The sequence below is a fragment of the Scomber scombrus genome, chromosome 6 (assembly GCF_963691925.1).
Source record: "Scomber scombrus chromosome 6, fScoSco1.1, whole genome shotgun sequence".
NCBI classification, from domain to species: Eukaryota; Metazoa; Chordata; class Actinopteri; order Scombriformes; family Scombridae; genus Scomber; species Scomber scombrus.
Window position 1 is genome coordinate 8,837,599 of NC_084975.1, and position 8,179 is coordinate 8,845,777.

At 38.0% G+C, this 8,179-nt stretch overlaps 1 long non-coding RNA gene across 1 annotated transcript in view; it reads left to right on the forward strand.

Annotated features, from left to right (window-relative positions):
* Positions 1-8,179, forward strand: part of LOC133982291 (uncharacterized) — a 73,543-nt gene that overhangs the window by 65,243 nt on the left and 121 nt on the right. The gene's annotated exons all lie outside the window — the stretch shown is intronic.

Sequence of the window (8,179 nt, forward strand, 5' to 3'; positions counted from 1 at the left end):
TCACAGGGGTAGCGTTCAGTAAATAAAGTTCTAACCCGCCAGTCGCTCCTCAGAAGTTATTCTTATCCCAGTACAAATCTGGGTCTCTCTCTGCAGTCCCGTGGGGCTTGTGTGTTTGTGGTAGTGGCACCAAGCAGCAGGTGTTGTGTGATATCTCACCTGGCACAAAACCAGACAGCGTTTGCCGCTATCAAATCATGAGCAGATGGTCACAGATCGTGGGCCAACGCCGCATCTCATCCGAACTGCTAACCCTACACCGAGCGAGCGCAGTTGCAGTAAACCAACAGAAACCTGCTCTGGAACTTCACGTCATATTTGACGGTCTGTTTTTAATGAGGCAAAGTTTTCGTGGTTTGTGTGGTGTTTTCAGCATTTTATAGGGTGTATGGGATTGAATTATACATGTGTGTGCATTTGTGTTTTTTGTGCATGCTTAAGATGCCTACAACCTCCTTTTTCTTCATACAGCTGTGACATTTCTTTATATCGTCTTGTGGCCGACCAAATATTCAAAATCTCTAACAGCACAGATGGGAACACTCAATTCCACTGAAAGTGCATATTAAAAAAGTAGTTAAAACACAATTTTACAATGCTGCAATTTAGCCAAATCTCAATTTTGGTAGTTATACCGATGTGTGAAATAATTTCTTATATATTTTCACAACAATATGAGGTCAACAACGGTGAGGAAAAGGTGTAGCTTGTTTATGAAATGCAGATGCATCTGACACATTAACTGCACATTTCAGTGGCGGTGGGAATTGTTACAATCATTGCAGCTTATGTTAATGGTAGCAAAGCTCAATGAAAAATGTAGAACCATAGAACCACAAGAGTACCTGTCTCTAAAACACTGGGGTTAATACAGATGCTCTGGTAGATAAGAGGATGACTCTAACTCATAGTCATTATTAGATACTTTATATTGTTGTTATCTACTGTATTTACCCTATTGTCAACTGGCAGCCATATTAAACACCAGGAAAGGCTTATTTTTGGTTTCTTTTGGTGTTTGTAGTGAAGTGGAGGTATGTTTGCTGATAAGGACTAGATAATAGGTTATTATTGGTTGTCTGTGTGTGGCCACTTAATAGTTTGTGTTGTAACAGTGGTGGTTTGTAAAAGTCAAGCCTGACAGTTTTGTCTTGAAGTACTGTTTTGAAGCAAAGAGAGACAGAAGGGAGGCAGATTTGCATATCTCACAGGAGAGAGCAACAGTGAGAAAAGCCTGAAGAAAAAAAACAGCCTGAATAAAAAGTGAATAGAAAGTGAGTGGGCAGGGACAAGGAGATAGAAAAGGGCTGAGGGAAATTTTGAGCCACAGGGGAAAAGACAAACAACAAAGAAAAACTTTGAAAAAGAGGGGAGAGAGTGGGAAGAAAACTAAGAAAGAAGAGTCTCATTAAGTGTGGAGGAATTGCAAAACGGTAGAGGAAAAGGAAAGGAGCAGACAGATTTGAGGGCAGCTTGGGTTAACAACAGGGTTAATGAGTGCAATTTATGCAATGAGGCGTCACTGACCTGACCTTCCACCCCTCACAGCTCCTCGTTCCAGAAAGCAGTGTCTGAGTGGATGTTAATGTGCATCGCCTGTCAGCAGTGGCTCACACACAGCTCATCTGAGTATTGTTGTATTTGGCTTACACACATACACACGCCCTTCTCCAGTGGATTCATAGTTCCTTGAAATGCCTCTGCAGGATTTCTCGTGCAATTAGAAAGTCCACATGAACACAAGTGCTCAATTCCCCGTTTAGTATGTAGACCGCGGTTGTGTACGTGTGCTGAATGTTCAAACTCAATTATGGCTTCTCTCACTCAGTCGCTGTAGGTGACCTGTTGACACACAGGGAGGAATGAGATCCCTCTCCAAACAGAGACATGACACATAACAGCAAAGCAAGCACTAGATGTAGAAACCTTTTGAATTTTTCCAGGCTTTTCATGATGTTATCTCTCTCTCTTAGATTAAACACATTTGGTTGTCACCGTCGGCAACAGACTTCTAAAGCCTCACAAGAGAACATTTACAAAATTCCTCGCCTCCAAATCTTGGGTAGTATGAATTGCCTCACAAATCAGTTTTCCTCTTGTATTTATGTAATTTTAAGTTAAATAAACACACGTCACATTCTAACACAACATTTACTGCATTCAACTGAAACAAACAAGGCATGTGACACCTTAATTACAAATGATAACATGAAGTTTCCCATTCATTTGTTGAGTTTAGGTTGTCAGTCGCCCATAATGTCTGTTTTGAGACTAGTACTAAATGTCTTTGCTAATTGTTTTTCAGAACTATACAAAGATAAATCCATATACATGTAACACAACATTAAAATAGTGATACTCATCTGAACTGACAGGCAATCTAAACTTGTCTGGCCCATAATAGACAAAGTAATGTGAAATGGAGCTATAATGTGTGCTGCCAGATTATTTTGACCAACCTATAATGCAGAGCAGAGAACATATGTTGACACATGTAATTGACCATTTACCAAAACAAATGACTGTAGCACAGGGAGGATGCAGTGTTCTGCTGAGTGAACAAATAAACTAGGCTTTAGCTCTTCTTATGATTGGCTTGTTCACACACACACACACATTCACACACACACACACACACACACGCACGCACAAACACCAGATCAGTTTTAGCTATCCTAATGAAATATTTGGTTCTCTTTAACCATAATGAGGACGGACTTGAAGTTCAACATATCCTCCAGTAGATTTCTGACAATTCATTGAATCACATTAACCATATTTTCCATCTTTACTTTATTAAATGTCCTGTAAACACATCAATCCAAGTGTGGCAATAACATGATTATTATTACAGCTACAGGCTACAGAGCAGTCACATTTTGTCCTCTCCCTTGTTTTTTTTAGCCAGACTAAGGACAAATCTGGGGCCAAAACAAGAATGTGCAGATAAAACTAAATGCTGCACAGCTGCTAAAGAAATGTGCAAAATATGGGAATAATTCAATGGTTTAGGGTTAAAAAAAAAAATTAAAAAAAAGGTCTCAGCTTTACACTGATTGCTTCCTTTTTCTCTTGTGGAACAAATATAAATCTAATTTTATTTACAGATTACATATCTTAGATAGAGAGCAGTCTTTCATTTAAGCAGTCAACAACATTTAAACAGTAATCAGTTGATATGCATAAGGGATCCATTTAAATTATCAACACTAATGCCTCAGCCTTATCAAATATGCATTGCAAGCAAGTGAGTCATACACAAAAACAAGACTTAGGAGGATAATATCACACCAGATATGAGTTGCTCATTTTTATCTATTTCTAAACTGTGAAGAAAAACTTCAAGCAAAATAAGATCGAAGTATGCATCCAAAACATTCATTACAAATGTTTCACTCAGTCAAATCGAGAGAAAGATGGTGGAAATGAACAGACAGAAATCCAAAGAAGGAGAGGAAAAATATGTAATATGTATGCACCCTGTTTTCCAATAATCGCTGGTGGCTGCAGTCTTAGTGCTGCTTCATATCTCTCCAATCAAAGATATTGCAGAGTCACACTGTGGACACATGCTAAGACAAAATCAATGAGACAGTCAATATTACAGTGCAGCCCCAAACACCTGAGAAAAAAAATATATTTATAGTAGATGTACAAGCGTGTGTTTAGTGGCAATAAATTGCTTTTTTTGTGTTTATGCAACACATCCCAACTGTAACACTGAAAATGTTTTGTGTTCTTGAGGCTTTTGTAATGAAACTGGTCTCCTGTATTGTAATTCATCACATTTCAATTGTGTTGTGTAATAAATGTTACATAATGAACGTGACACAAAAATAGCAATCCATTATTTGGCTGATGGCCACGAGTAGGAACAATTTTATTGCAAGAGAGTTTTAATTTTCATGTTCAAACAAAAATGACGAAAGGTGATTACATAAGCGAGAGGGATTGCTTGTTTCTGAGAGGTTTCCCCACCTCGTATCATATTTTAATGATATGGATCGCACTGTGAGCCGTGTGAACTAAAAATACTGGACAGCATGGTTTAGCAGAGGATTGTTGGGCAGATGGGATTGTTGCCGTCCCCAAGGCATAGCTGTCATCCCAGATTAGGTGGTGTGAGGTCTTGTCAGTAACAGCAGGGCACTACTGTTTGCCTTCAGCTTAATGAGAAAACTAAAATGTAAGTATATTTTGCTGGATGATGGAGGCAGTGTCTTATCATCCCCTACTGTTTAGGCAAGAGAAAAAAATTAAATCAAAACAACAGCAGAATTTTAATGATGGCTCAGAGAAAAGTAAAACATACTGTCACATCCGCCACCAGGGGTTTCTGTCGGTGCTTAAGTGTATGTGACGTATATTGGATGTCTGATATTTCTGGATTTTCAGAAACGTGATCAGAACTGAATTATCTTATTAGGATGCACCATGGGAGCCTGTTTACATAATTCCATCTAGCTGCTTTGAAGAAAGTAAACACAATAAGGAAGCTTTATCTTGATTTCTAAAGAAACTGTTCCCTCTGCTACCTCTTCCACTGTCTCCAGTGTCTGTCAGGCAGGAAATAATATCATCTCCAAGAAAAGTGTGTCTGGTGTATATCTCATAAAAGCAATTCAGCTTTTTGTGAATGTGCAAAAAATATTGAAATATTAATGTTAATATGCCTCATTTTTTATGCCTTTTCTCTGCTTTCTATTTTTTTCTCATTTGAAAAATACTTGATGTGCAGCAGCTGCATTACAACTGTGCCAAACAGAGTCTTAAATGTGTCCTGTTTCATGTGATCCAAGGAGAGTCCTAGGTTTGAAAATTATTTTGGATGCTGTTGTTGTAAATGAGAGAAATACAGCTTTTTTTTTAATCTATGGAACAACCAATTTCAACTGTAACGGTGGAGAGACACATATTAGACTCAGACTAAGTTTTAAAAGTCTGCCATAGATAAACACAGTGCTCATGTTTTAAATCACTAGCAGGATATGAATAATACTGTTTAAATTACAGTCTTTTGTTCCTGTGAGGATACGACCTGCACAGTCTGACAGGATAAATCTTCTCACACCCATCACGACTTGGTCAGCAAACTTTCGTTCAGGAGTTCCTGCTCTATTGTTTCTTTGCCCCTGGGCAGGTCCAGGGTGTTGTCATGGTAACATCCTTCCGTACAGGATCTGACACCCATGACCTTGTTAGATGAATGAAATGACGGATTCACCCATCCCTGTCAGCATCAGCCCAGGAGTCAAGGAGTCATAGCCTGAGCTTTATTTGATGAAATGCAGGTTTAGGTCACAGATTGATCTCATGTTATTTTGCTTTGCTTAAGGCTCTATTTATTTTTGTTAATATATCAGAGCATAAGAGAAGAGAACATGGAGCCATCATTCATTTATTTTAATGAATCGAGGTCTTCAGGAAATCATTGTGCAATATTAGCGCAGTCATTGTTTGTTTATTTTGGTTTATCATCCAAAGTCAAGCAGTTTGTAAGAATGAACTTCCTCTCTCTCTGTGTGTGTAGGTTATCTCCCCTGAAGTACGTCATATCCAACAGTGTATTCAGGCCAAGCATTGTGTGATAATCATTTGGCAGCCTTTACACATCAAACAGAGCTGAATGTGCTATCTCACCCCTGCCGATACAATATTGCTGTAGCATAGATCACTTAATCAGGTTTTGCTGGCGGAGGGAGAGAGCTCTAAACCTTTGATAGGTCTCCATGCAAGAAAAGCTTATTTCTGATAGAAGCCAGGAACATAGGCTATAGCAGAAGTAGGCTTTTACTTTTTCTCCCCAGTTTTGAGTCATTTAAATTTGTATTTTTTTAGGATAACCATTATACGAAGCTTGATCATTTTTATGTCTATATATTCCCTATAAGTGTGTGTGATCCATAGCATCAAAGGGAATAATTAACCACTAAATAAAAACCATTTATCTGAAAGCCTTTTATCTACAGTAACCATTATATAATCAAGTAATCTCATTGAGATTAAGATCTCGTTAACGAGAGCGACATGAGCATTTTAATATCTCATAATGTTTTGAGGTGGTTTCATGGCTCATAGTGGAATGTATTTTTTTGACTGAACTAGAAAAATTAAAACACTAAAACTGCATTTGGCAGAGTTTGACTGTATTGGACTGTGTGTGACTAACCTAGCAATTAAGAGACAAAATCACAGAATTAACCAGGTTTCTACAAGCCAACAGTAACACCACAGTTTTGTGAGATTTGCAGTGTTTCCACTAGTTCTCTCTGATGATCATTTGATGATTTAGAAAGAACTTTATCTTATTCCTTTGAAATGTTTAATGTCTTTGAGTGCTTTTTATTTGCATTTTGTCTGTGTGCCATTTAATTCCGACCCAAATTCTAGTATCCTTACTGTCTACGCTACCTACAGTCAAGGTTTATAATATTTTATGGTCTACCCTTACAGTCCTTGTCTAAAAATTATAATACTCTCCAAGTACATGCCCAGAGGAGACTTTAGGTGTAGAAAAAATAATGAGAAAACTGTACCAGGTTGTGTAGTTATTAAGCAGGCTTGCATAGTATGGCTTGGTTTTATTTGGTTGTCTGAGTAACACACCACTGATGGGAAAAAAGCAATTTTCTTTTAATATAAATGGATTTTTCTTTGTTCTGCTTCCAGTAGATCCAAGATTTCATTTCAAGTGTGTGTGGCTTTAAACAATGGCAACAAGTGTTCCACAAAGAGGTTTAATCATGTGTTTCCCTTATTTAAATATAAACAGATGAAAGTAGCCACCACTGTATTTGCACACTTCTTTACCAGTAAATAGCTGCCAGACCCACAACTTTTAACCCATGTGGTCATGTCTGTGTGTGAAAGATGGGAAAGGATTTAAAATGGGGTACTTTTGAACTTTAAAAAAGAAAAAACTAAAAGGATGTGGTTTCCCAATACCACAAAGTGTGACCTGGCCGACCGAGAAAACAGGATGGGTCTGATATACGCACTAGAGCCGATAACCTGAGGCGACCATGATTGTACCCAAGTTTTTAAATGTCAGTCTTTGTTATCTCACTTAATAGTGTTGATTTTAAACCTATTTCTTTTGTACTGTATGTAGGTTGATTTACTCATTAATCAAGTTTAGAAACAAGACATAAATTATGTAGTTGGCATTGTAACCATTTTTTGTACCATATGTCTGAATTAATGGATGACAGCGTATTGCCTGTATGTAGAACAATGTTGAGAGAATGACCCTTGCTTTGTCTTGCTGTATTTTAATGTTTTGGTAATGTGGAAGTCTGTGAACCATAGACATTTTTTGATGCTCGGTATGTTCCTTGGTATGGCTTACTAAAGCAGGCTTTCTTCAGTTGCCTTGAACCGATGAACAGCCTGAAGAACTTTCGTTACCTGTATGTTTAGGATCAAATCTTGCTTCACTGTCCTAAAACTATAGTGACTACATATGGAAAGAGTTACTTGTCCGACACGGTTCCAGTATGGTTGTAACTAAGCACCCATAATCGCTTTAATCCTCTCAGTTGTTAATTGATTTTAAATCTAGTGTGCTGGAAAACAGAGCCAAAACCACAAAACCTGGGTACTCTTCTGCTACTTACAGACTGCACTGTGTGTATATATAAGTCTGGAAAACTCTGTCTCCATGGTATTGTCAGACTTCAGTACATGTGAAATCAGCTGAAGCACATTTTATTTCCATCCTCTATATAACCACTCTAGTTCATAGGCTTAAAGACATTGAGGTTTATCAATACCTGTATCTCACCTAAGCCTGGCTGAAACAGCCAACAACAATGCAGGACAGCAATTCAGAAATAAGCTCTCTTAATCCTCTTCACTTCTGCCCCTCTGCTTTTTGAGTCTTATAGGTCCAGTTGTGGGTTAGGAGGAGACAGATTACTGCCCCATAAAATAGATTGGCTGCTAAATAGAGAAAGTGTGCCACCTAATGGAGACAATGTAGTACTGCTTCCCTGAGTCATTATCTCACAGTTAATGTTTCTGCTTCCTATAAATTTCAGTTCAGCTGTGTGTGTGACAAGTCTAATTGTGTAGTGGGATCTGATTTTTCATTGTCTGGTTCAGTAGTTTGTTCCTGCATGGGTATACCTTCTTAATTAACTACATTAATAACTACTCTGTGCAGTTAGGTGATGCATTA